A 13125-nucleotide genomic window follows, 5' to 3' on the forward strand; every position below is an offset into this window, starting at 1 on the left:
CCTCGAGACAACTGAAGCTGCATGAGAAAAACTATTCGACTCACGACTTAGAGTTAGCCGCCATAGTGTTCGTACTGAAGATTTGGAAACACCATTTATATGGAGAAAGATGCTGAGTATTCACTGACCATAAAAGTCTAAAGTATTTGATGACTCAAAAGGAACTGTACCTTCGCCAACAGACATGGCTAGAGCTCATAAAAGATTACGAGCTGATGATCGACTATCACCCGGGGAAGGCGAACGTGGTCGCTGATGCTTTGAGTAGGAAGTCATTGTTTGCCTTGAGGGCTATGAACACTCAGTTGTTAGTAACCGACGATGGTTCGATTTTAGCCGAGTTGAGAGTGAAACCAATCTTTTTCCAAGGGATCTGTGAAGCTCAGAAAAGTGATAAAGAATTGCAAGCTAAGATAACTCAATGCGAGACGGGTATAAAATCAGACTTTCGGATTGGTTCAGATGGCTATTTAATGTTTCGAGACAAAATTTGTGTACCTAAAGATGATGAGCTTATTCGAAAAATTTTGCATGAGGCACATAGCAGTTGTATGTCTATCCATCTAGGTAGTGTGAAAATGTACAATGACTTAAAGAAAATGTATTGGCGGTCGGGAATGAAGAGAGACGTTTTAGAATTTGTCTCTAAGTACCTACTTTGTCAACGAGTGAAAGCCGAACACTAAGTACCTTCGGGTTTACTTCAGCCTGTGATGGTTCCCGAATGGAAATAGGACCTTATTATTATGGATTTTGTGTCGGGTTGCCTGGGATGCCAAGGAAGAACTATGTTGTATGGGTTGTGGTTGATAGGCTAACAAAGTTAGCTTATTTTATACTGGTGCATATGGATTTTCCGCTTGAAAAATTGGCTGATTTGTATGTTTCCAAAATTGTAGGGCTTAATGGAGTGCCCTTGTCGATTATTTCGGATAGAAATTTGAGGTTTACCTCGCAATTTTGGAAAAAGTTACAAGAAGCTTTGGGGACAAAGTTGAATTTTAGCACAGCTTTCCATCCTCAAACTGATGGTTAGTCGGAGAGAGTAATTCAGGTTCTTGAAGACATGTTGTGGTGTTGTGTCCTTGAATTCCAAGGCAGTTGGGGAAAATATTTATCGCTGGTAGAGTTTGTGTAAGTGCCAAACGCCTTTGCATTGGACCGAACTCAGAGAAATTTAGATTCACAGGGTTGACCTAGTCAAAGATACCGAAGAGAAAGTAAAGGTAATTTGTGACTGTTTGAAGGCCGCTTTGGATAGATAAAAATCCTACGCGGATTTGAAACGAAAAGAAATTGAGTTTCAAGTCGGTGATAAGGTGTTTTTGAGAGTATCCCTGTAGAAGAAAGTCTTCAGATTCAGTAAGAAAGGAAAATTAAGTCCACGTTTTATTGGACCTTATGAGGTGACTGAGAGAATTGGACCAGTAGCTTATCACCTAACCTTTCCATCCGAGTTAGAGAAGATCCACAATGTTTTCCATGTGTCGATGTTGTGTTGTTATCATTCTGACCCTTCGCACGTGATTTAACCAGCAGAAGTTGAAATTCGACCAGATATGACCTATGGTGAAAAGTCAATTAAGATTCTGGCCCGATAGGTCAAACAATTGAGAAATAAAAGTATAGCACTCGTGGAAGTACTATAGCATAGACATGGGGTGGAAGAGGCCACATGGGAGCCTGATGAGACTATGAGAGATCAATACCCGAACCTTTGCACTGGTAAGATTTTCGGGGATGAAAATCCCTAAAGGGGGAGAATTGTAACAACCCAATTTTGGGGCTAGTTGGAACAATGGTTTTAGAACCACAAATTCAAGGTTGGAGAAATTATTTTAATATTATTTTATGCGTTATAGCATGATTATATGAGTGTTTGAAAACTTTGGTGAATTAATTTTAGTGATTGCATACTTAATTTTGAAAAAGGACTAAATCGCATAAAGTACGAAAATTTTGTTCTACTAGCTAAAGGTGTCAAATAGCTATGGAATATTAAATTAGAGGTCTTTATTGACTAAATAGACCACAAATTTTTTAGTGGCTGAACATGGAGACAAAGAAATTGTAAGGTCAAAGTTAGGTGAAATTTGGTGACTAATTTGACTAGAAATATAATAAAATAAGGAGAAGCTTTCATCTTTTTCATTCTCTCTTAAGATTTCATCTTTTTCATTCTCTCTTTCTTCTTCACCGATTTTCTCCAAGAAAGAAGGCCATGGAAACTTGAAATTTTCAGCAACTTTAGACTCTTGCAAGTAAGTGACTTTGATGGTCTATCTTGATGATTTTTGTATTTGTGGGGCCTTTTTAGCTTAAGCTAACTAATGGGGGGACTATTTTGCAAAATGGTTGAGAGTCTAGGGTTTTTCCATGATAGTAATCATGTTGATTTTTGAAATTGTATGGAAGAAAATGAATTATGGTTGTTAAATAAAAAACTTTTGTGAAGTGGTTTTCATGAAAACCCTTAAAAGGGACTATTTTGTAAAAGTTACAAAATAAGTAGTAAAGGTGTGAAATAATTGGATTTGTGAGTTGAAATAAGCTTAAAATATATTTGGCTAGGCTTGGTTAATGAGGAAATTTGATGAAAATTGATTTACAAGCCTTGGGACAAAACGAAATTTTGTAAAAGTGTAAGGGCAAAACAGTTATTTTATCAAAAGATGAATTATGAAATGTCTTGATTAATGTGATGATTAAATTAGTGAATTTTATCATTATAGATTAAGAAATACGAAATCTGGACCTAGACCGGGGGAAAACCAAGCTAATAGACTAATTCAATCTAGTTGCCCACTTTTTGTATACCGAGGTAAGTTGTACGTAAATAATACAACTTTATTGTTATTATGTATTGAACAATTAATATGGCATAAAGAGTTTGATTATTGTTGTGATTATGCATGATGAAAACTGATGTAGTAAAAACTCATGGTTGAACCTTAGGAATAGATTGGATATCCATGCCATGACATTTGGGTGATATGTGTGCTATTGTAAAACCATGTCTCGGACATGGCATTGGCCACATTATGAGAGCCAGCGTAAGACCATGTCTGGGACATGGCATCGACATTGAGACGAGAACTAGTGTAAGACCAAGTCTTGGACATGGCATCGGCCTCGACATGTGAGCCAGTATAAGACCATGTTTGGGACATGGCATCGGCAATTTAACCTCTTGTGTGAGGCTTATTAGATATCCTTTAGTATTCCAAATGGTTCCAAGGGTTATTTTAAGCTTATGATAAAGATAAGAAATGATATAATCATGTTGTGAGTGGTATAGGTTCTTACTTGAAACTCATGAGATATGAGCTTAGTTTGATGCCTTAATTGGATTGATAATTGAGTAAGTTCTATCTATGAGAATGATTTTGGGACGATCTTGAAATCCTTGCCTTATATTTGTGATGTATAAATATGTAGTAAATCTACCATTGTTAAATCAAGAATGTTGTGTTGGTTTATAATAAGCTATGTGTTTAAAGATGCATGGTGGATGTTGTTACTTATTTACATGCAATTTAGTAAGCTTTATGCTTACTCCCTTTCCTTTCCATTTTCTTATAGCATCGCCAAGCTAGCTCGAGAATCAGGGGACGTCAGAGGCATTGATCACACTATCATCTAAAGTTTTTGGTATAATTAGTTTAAATATTTTGAGCATGGCATGTATAGGGACTTGGTCTTTTTGTTTAGTGTCATGTTGGTTTGGCCACAAGTGTTGGCTCATATGGATGTGATATTCATTTTGCATAGGCTATTGATGTTGGCTAATATTGATTATTATTAAATGCATTTGATGAAAATTCTCATGGATGTGTTTATTGCATGGTTTGCGTTGATATGGAGGAGATGTTGTATGTGATAGAAAATAGCTTGGAAATGATGTATGGATGCCTAGGTATTGGCTAATATGGTCATGTGTTTATATGGTATTGGTATTTTTTGATGTTTTTGTAGGTGGGTGTAAGTAAGGGTGACAAAAAGGCTCGGTAAATAGCCTTGTTTTTGTCCACATGAGTAGACACACGGGCATGTATGTAAACCGTGTGTCACACACGGTCTGCCCCATAGGTGTGTAGTCAGGTTGTGTGTCCCCTACACCTAAAGTTTGCAAAAATAGAATGCCCAGTAGTAACCACACAGGAGGAGACACGGCCGTGTGCCCCTAAATGGTTGATGACGTCAGAAACAGAATATCAAGGTTTTTGTACACGGGCTGAGACACGGGTGTGTCATGGCCGTGTGAGGGACACGGGCGTATGCCAGGCCGTGTGAAAACCCCTGTAGGTTCATATTGAGAAATAAATCTACACGAGCTAGGGACACGGGCGTATTCCGATATGTTCAGGTCGTGTGATCCTCACGGGCCTTTAACATGGCCACGTTAAGAGGACACACGGGCGTGTCGCCCTTCCACACGGGCATGTGCCCCTGTTTGTATTGAAAGTTTTCAAATTTTTCTAAAGCATGTAGTTTATTCTCGAACCGTTTCCAGAGCGTGTTTCGGGCCTTGTAGGTCCATATTAGGGACGTAAAAAGGAAGTTTAAAAGTTTTAAAATTTGAGCAAAATTTTATCACTCGAAAATGTTTGTATGCATGTGTTTAAGACTAGAAATGCCTCGTACCCTGTCCCGGCGTAGGATACAGGTAAGGGGTGTTACACAGATAATGACCAAGAGATCCACATTTAAAGAAAGCTCCATTCACTAATCTATATTCACCATAATGTCGCTTATTGCAGTGTTTACATGCTCCTTTCACTAATCTATATTCACCATAATGTTGCTTATTGCAGTATTTACATTCGGGCCTAGCATTTCTAGCACTACCCACACTGGCAACTGATGTCGTTTGAGGTTTAGAGCTGAAATGCCTGGCATCTCTATCTCTTATCGAAATCCCCGTAGAAGCAGTAAAACGAGGGTGATATTTTCTAGATTTCTTTGATGCTGACTGATGTGATTTTCCCGCAAGTCTCTTTCTAAAGTCTTTAGTGTCAGAATCAGCTTTTCTTTTCTCTTTGCAAAGCTCTTCGGCTTTACAAGCTTTGTCAAATAGAACGACAAACTCTTTCAGCTCAAGAATCCCAACTAAAAGTCTAATTTCTTCATTTAATCCATCCTATAACCTTTTACACATTATAGCCTCAGAAGATTCGCATTCATGAGCATATTTGCTGAGTCGTACAAATTCTCTTTCGTATTTTGTTACCGACATACGACCCTGTTTCAATTTAAGAAATTCTTTTTGTTTCTGATCAATGAACCTTTGGCTGATGTATTTGTTTCTGAATTCAACTTGAAAGAACTCCCATGTAACTCTTTCTCGCCAAACAACAGATATCAAGGTATTCCACCACTGATATGCAGTGTCTCTCAACAGTGATACAACACATTTTAAACATTCTTCAGGTGTGCATGGCAGTTCATCAAATACCCAAATCGTGTTCTCAAGCCAAAACTTGGTTCTCTCAGGGTCATCATTAATAGTGGCTCTGAATTCCTTAGCCCCGTGTTTCCTTATCTTATCAACAAGTGGCTTATTCAATTGCAAAGGATCCATACCTTGAGGAATTACAGGGATCGGTTGGGAATAGGTGGATGTTGCTGAACAGCTAGGTTTGTAGGAATGTTCTGTGTGAACCACTCGTTCATTATTTGAAATAAGGCTTCTTTAGCCTCACCCCCGTGACTACTTGTCACAGGTCTAGATTTAGAAGGTGCTGTCCCTTGAGCGGGAGCTGGTGCGCTACTCTCAACGTCATCTGCTGTAGCTCATTCGAGATCTATTACTATATAAAAACACATTTGAAAATGTCAGGAGTCATCACACTATCACAATTTTAGATATGGCATGTATAGCTAGACTCACATACGCTAAGTTACTCCTAGAATCGACTAAACTGTAGCTCTGATACCAATAAATGTAACACCCCTAATCCGTATCCATTGCCAGAGTAGGGTTACGAGGTATTACACATTACTCAACATACACAACTCATACATTTATGCATTCATAATCAAATACCATTCAACACAATCATATTGTAACACCTCTAACCCATATCGATCACCAAAATAGGGTTACGAGGTATTACCGATCAATTCACATGATTCACATACATAAAATATACATGTATACATTCATAAATAAAACCCATCCAACAAATTCACATTATCCCTTTTATGGCTCTACGAGGCCTTAAAACATGCTTAAAAGAGGTTCGAGACTAAACCGATAACATTTGAAAACTTTGGGAAATTTAGGGCCAGTTCTGCATTGCTTTTCAAAAGCACTTCTGGAAGAAAAGCTGTGTAGAATAAGCTGCTTTTGCTGAAATTTTTAGCTTTTCAGAAGTGCTTTTGAAAAGCACTTCTGAAAAGGAGAAGCTAAAATTTTTAGCTTTTCCTCTCCCAAAAGCACTTTTAATGCTTAATTACTTTTTCACCCCTCCAATACCATAGTACTTTTTCTTTTTTTTCTTGGTACTTAATTACAAATGTGTTAAAATCATTAATTAAAAATAAAAAAATAATTTTTAAAATACTAATTACAAATATTTAATAGTTATATTTAAATATTTAAAATATAGTTTATATATTCTAATTAAATTTTATAAATAATTAATATTTATTTCTTAAAAATATTTAAAATTTATATTTTATATATTAAAATATTAACAAGAAGTTATAATAATTTTTTATATTCTTACTAAAATATAATAATATTAACTAATTGAAATATTATTTAAAACATATTTGTTACTTTATAATAACATGTCTAAAATGGACATTTTATTTCTCAAAAGCACTTTTTAACAGCAATGCTAAACACTCAAATTTTAAACCAAACTTTTCAAAAGCATTTCTCAAAAGCACTTTTTCACAGCACTTTTCAAAAGCATTGCCAAACTAGCCCTTAGAAGATTTTCATGCATACAGGGGTCACACGCCCGTGTGAACAGGCCGTGTTCCTCACATGGCCACCAAACATGCTCGTGTCATATGCCTTGTGAAAACATGGCATACATTCTGACTTGCACCACACGGCCGGAGACACCCTGTGTACTTTGGCCGTGAGAAATCTAGAGGGGTTACTGACTTGGGTCACACGACTGACCACACACCCATGTGCCAGCCCGTGTGTCTCACACGGCTAGTAGACACGCCCATGTGTCTAAGCCGTGCCAAACTTGTAGGGTATATTGACTTAATATCGAAGGGCTACCCCAGAGGACACACGGCTGTGTACCAACGTGTGCTCGGCCGTGTGGAGATAAAAGAGGCTTGTTTGAAGCCACATTTCTCACCCTTCTCAAGCATACCTAAAACACCACATTTCATGCCATTTCAATACATTAATAAGCAGCCAAACCATGTTATTTCATGGACCAAACTTATAATACCAATTCTATCCATTTCATCAACTCAAACCAATACTATTTGTACAATTAAACACATACCAAACCAGCATGATTCATTCCTCATTACTCTCCTATTCAATCATATACCAGAGTACATATCATACTCATCAATACAGCCTATTTCAATATGTATTTTTACTATCATCAATCACACACAAAGCCTGACTCATAAATCATTTATTAGCCATTCACTTATCAAGTCTAAAATCATGCTTTTCATAATTAAATACTCAACATATACCAAACGATCAAATGATCAACTTGAACCGTCACCAACTATACCAAATTATGCCACTACACAAAGCAAATTACACATCAAACATAAGTCATTAATAAGCCATATAAAATAGCCAAATACATCACCAAAATTTTTATCAAAAAGACTTTAGCCTATACATGCCATATAACCAAGTCACAAGTGTATAAATACTGAAATTTAAACCAGATAGTGTGATGGGATCTCTGCCGATTTCCAATCCGAGCAAATGTCCGAATCACTATAAAACATAGCAAAATAACACAAAGTAAGCTATAAAGCTTAGTAAGCTTGTATGGTAATAAACTCATATTATTAAATAACAACATTTAAAACCATTATTCAAAACATGATATAATTCATATGTTTGCACCATTTTATCTCGAATTCATGCACGTAGTTAATCAGGATTTTCATGAGTTTATTCATTCAAAAAACATATGGTTTGAATACTTCTTATCAATTCATTCACATTTTCATATGCATAAGAAATTATATATATAAACTTTATTCAATTCAATTTTCATCACCTTTTCTTTAGCCAAGTGAATTATGTGAAATATCATCAAATAAAGGTATTTCGCACACTATGTGCCATATGTATATTTAGTTAAAAAAATATAACTCATATCTCACATATCATTCAATTCATACCTCATTATGGCCAAATAAACACATTTTGTCATGAAACATACTTATACATAAATCTTTCTCATTTCATATATGTGATACACTAAGAACTTACCAAATTATCTTCATTTGATACTCATATAAGTTCTGTACGAACCTGTATCACTTAATTTGATTGTACTTTCATTCTTGTCTTGACTATGCCCGTTGAACCGCTTAGAATCGTTAAGGATACTCGGCAATCACATATAGCTTGTACAATGCAATATCCCAGATATGGTCTTACATGTTATCACATATCGACACCACTGTCTCAGACAGGGTCTTACACGAAATCAATTAACGATGCCAATGTCCTAGACATCATCTTACACGTAATCACAATACAATGCCAATGTCCCAGACATGGTCTTACATGTAATCACATCTCAGTAACCTAATGTCATGACATTTGTATCCTATACTATTCCTAGGTTCGTACGAGACTTTCAGATGTCATAACTCTATCTATTCTTGCTCGTAATCATGACCATTCAGCATTCAATTCAATTCAATAATAAATAAACATTTACAATACAATCTAAGTACATTTATCAGTATACGAACTTACCTTGTTTTGTTAAAACGACGAAATGGATCGACTAGTCCGATACTTTATTTTCCCCCGTTCTAGATTCGAATCTCATTTTTCTCAATCTATATAATAACAAAATTTACTTATTTAATCATTAATTCATTCAATTTAACACAATTTACACATTTTGACAAAATTACACTTTTGCCCCTTTTATTACACATTTTTGCAATTTAGTCCTTATCACATAAAATTGCAAATTCATGCAATTAAGGACAAACCCATGCTAGCCAAATTTTACCCATACTACTAGTAGCCCATATTTATCAATCATTCACACATTTGACCACACAATTTTCACAATTTTCAATTTAATCCAATATTGACATTTTTACTAAAAATCACTTTACAATAACTATCATCAAAATTTCATATTTCATCATCAAACATCAATTAACACATGTATTCCACAATGGAAACTATCAAAATCTTTAACAATTTCAAAATTAGAGGTACGAGCTAGCTAAATTATGAAGCAACATCTCAGAAACGTAGGAATTATTAAAAACCGAGCAAAAACCACTCACCCAGTAATCTTCAAAGCTTGGCCGAATATAACTTCATCCATGGCTATTTTTTTCTTCATGCATTTTCGGTGGTGGTTTATGGAGAAAGATGATAATCATCTTTTATTTTGCTTAATTAATTAATATACATCTATTTACTATTATAACATTTTGATATAAAACAAATTTCAACAATACTAACTCCCATAAATGTCCACTATCAAATAAATGGTCTATTTACCATCCAAGTACTCACACAATTAAAATCTATAGTCATTTAATGCATTTTACTAATAGAACTCAAGTTTTGTATCTTACGCGATTTAGTCCTTTTTATCAAATTGAGCATTCAAACAGTAAAATTTCTTTACGAAACCTTCACGTAATTAATCTATCATACTGTAGACCTTATTAAAATAATAAAATAAATATTTTGACTTCAGATTTGTGGTCCTGAAACCACAGTTTTGATTTAACCCAAAAACAAGCTGTTATACATATTGTCCCTTATAAGGATTTACAAGTCCTTAAACATACTTTAGAAGTGGTTTGAGACTAAACCGATAGCATATGAAAAGTTTAGAAACTTAGGAAAATTTCAAACATATAGGGTTTACACGCCCATGTGAATAGGCAGTGTAACTTACACGGCTCCAGACACACCAGTGTTTAGGCCGTGTAAAAACAGAGCATACATACTGACTTGGGTCACATGGCCGACCACACGCCCGTGTGTCTAGGTCTTGTGCCCTTCTAAGTGGCCACAAACGTCCATGTGCCAGGCCGTGCCAAAACTGTAGGGTATATTGACTTATGCAACACGGCTAAGTCATATGCCCGTGTGCTAGGTCGTGTGCCAATTAGGGGGCATACTAACTTGTACCACAAGACCAAGCACACGCTACTGTGCGAGACTGTGTGGAGCATACTGAATTTATTTAAAATCAACACCAGAGGAGTCACACCCTTGTAACATGACTGTGTGTCACACACGGCTGAGCTTTGCCTGTGTAGACAAAAATAGGCTATTTGCAAAGCCATTTTGGCACCCTATTTTCACATACATGCTCAAGCATAAAATTTCATCAATTCATAACTTAATAGGAAACTGTTTCAATACATTTTATACATAAATAATACCAATTCAACATAGAATTCAAATATTTAATTAGCATCATGCATTTTCCAATCATGTGTAAACCGCATATCAAGATAACATTTGCATAATTCCATTCCATCTACTACTTATCAAACATACTATAATTGCACACTTATATACAACCAAAACATTATACCAAATTTAGCCAAATCACATGGCTTAGAATTATACCACAAAATGTACCAAAAATTCATTATCTCAAGGAACCATACTTATTATCTTTAATAATGGCCTATACATGCCATATTTACATATATGCATAGATTCAAAAGTACCAATCGACAACTGGATAGTGTGATGCGTAACTCTGACTTGTCCGAAATGAGCGATCTATCGAGCCTTTATAAAACATGGAAAAAGAAACAGAGTAAGCTTTATATCTTAGTAAGCCTGTATAATTTAGAATTAAACTTACCATTTATACATAATCAAAGCAATAATTAAGGTGTATTCAATTCAATTACCAAATGCCTAAACACAAACATTCATCACAATTTAGTCACCTAAATACATGAAAACATCCATTAACTCAATATAGATACTCAATACATTGTATCATATCAACTTCACATACATCATGTACATCATTTGTAACATTTTACTTTCAGAATAACAGTAATTCATTCGTATAAACAGTACTTTACCATATCACAGAATTTATGCCCGTTGAACCTATTAGAATCTCGAGGGATACTCAGGTGATATACAATAAATATAATTCAGTTATTCATCAATTCCTTATCATTTTCCGTTCTTTTGAGCTATGAACAGTAAGCTCCTCCTGAGCTGATGGACAGTAAGCTCTACTGAGCTAAAAGGGTAAGCTCTGACGAGCTGAATCAGTAAGCTCATACGAGCTGAGAATAGTAAGCTCCAACGACCTAAAAACAGTAAGCTCTTACGAGCTGATATATCGGTAAGCTCATTCAAGCTTTGGTGAGTCCGCAACACATGCAGGATCTCAACCAAAATGGTAACCCTAGTGACATGTCACTCGTATCCTACGAATTCATACGGTTCAAACGGGGCTCGGTAACTATCGGTCTATATCAATAAGGCATTCTTATTCCAAGTATATCAATTAGTCAATTATATACATACATTTCAAATAATTACAAGTATTTAAAAGTTTGATTCTAATTATACGAACTTACCTCGAGTTGCTAGGATAGCAATTATCGGCTAATCGTTAACTTTTCCTTTTCCCTGATCTAAACCCAATCTCATCTTATCTTGATCTATATAATATCAAATTTAGCTTATTTAATTAAATATTTATGCAATTTAGTCCAAAATACATATTAGGGCTATTTTACACATTTGGTCTAAACTTTCACATTTTTACAATTTAGTCCTTTTCACATAAAATTGCAAATTCATGGAATTTAGTACAATTACATGCTTATCTGAATTTACCACATGTTACTAGCAGCGCATATTTTCAATTTATTCACACTTTTACCCACCAAAGTTTACATTTTCTCAATTTAACCCATTTTTGACATTTTTGTCAAAAGTCACTTTACAAAACTAGTAAATCTATCAATAAACCTTCATAATTTTTCATAACTCATCAATTTACTCAAGCATTCAACAATGGCAACATGATAAATCTTTAACAATTTCAAAATCTAGGGTATGGGCTAGCTAGAATACAAAGCAACGATCTCAGAAACGTAAAAATCATTAAAAATTAAGCTAAAATGAACTTACAATTGAAGATCCAAGTGACCGAAACCTAAAACACAAAAAATAGCTTTCTTCTTCCTTAATATTCTGCTAGAAGGATGAATGAAGAAAGAAATTTCGTTTTTTTTTATTAATATTAACATTAATTACTAATTTACCTTTATAACCTTTAAGAATATTATAAATTACACCAATTGCCATGCTATCATCATCCACTAACCCATAAATGGTCTATTTACCACTTAAGGACCTTTACTTTAATGGTCTATAGCTATTTGACACTTTTAGCTAATAGAGCACAATTTTTACGCTTTACGAGATTTAATCTTTTTTACCAAATTAAGCATTCAAATAGTAAAATTTCTTTACGAAAATTTCACACAATAATTATACTATGCTGTAAATTTAATAAAATAATAAAATAAATATTTTGACCTCAGATTTGTGGTCCTGAAACCACTATTTTGATTTGACTCAAAAACGAGCTGTTATAGAAATGGTAAGTGCCCAAATGGAAATATGCTTGTGTTCATGAAAGAGTGGTAAGGTTTTAATTATGTAATTTCTTATGAAATGGTTTATCATGTGGTTAATTTGAAAAGAACTATGTTTAAATGCATTAGCTTGTGGCTATGGTTGATGGTATGCTTATGTCTTGTGTGTTAAGCATATGAAACGGGTAATGAAATAGTAAGTTCATACTTGAAGTGCAAATTGATGAAAAAGGGAATGATGAGTTGAATTGATGTTGTTATTTAAGGTAAAGAAAGTAAATAAAATGGAAATTAATGAAATGCAAATGAAAGTAA

Source organism: Gossypium arboreum, chromosome 13 (assembly GCF_025698485.1).
Source record: "Gossypium arboreum isolate Shixiya-1 chromosome 13, ASM2569848v2, whole genome shotgun sequence".
Lineage (NCBI taxonomy): Eukaryota > Viridiplantae > Streptophyta > Magnoliopsida > Malvales > Malvaceae > Gossypium > Gossypium arboreum.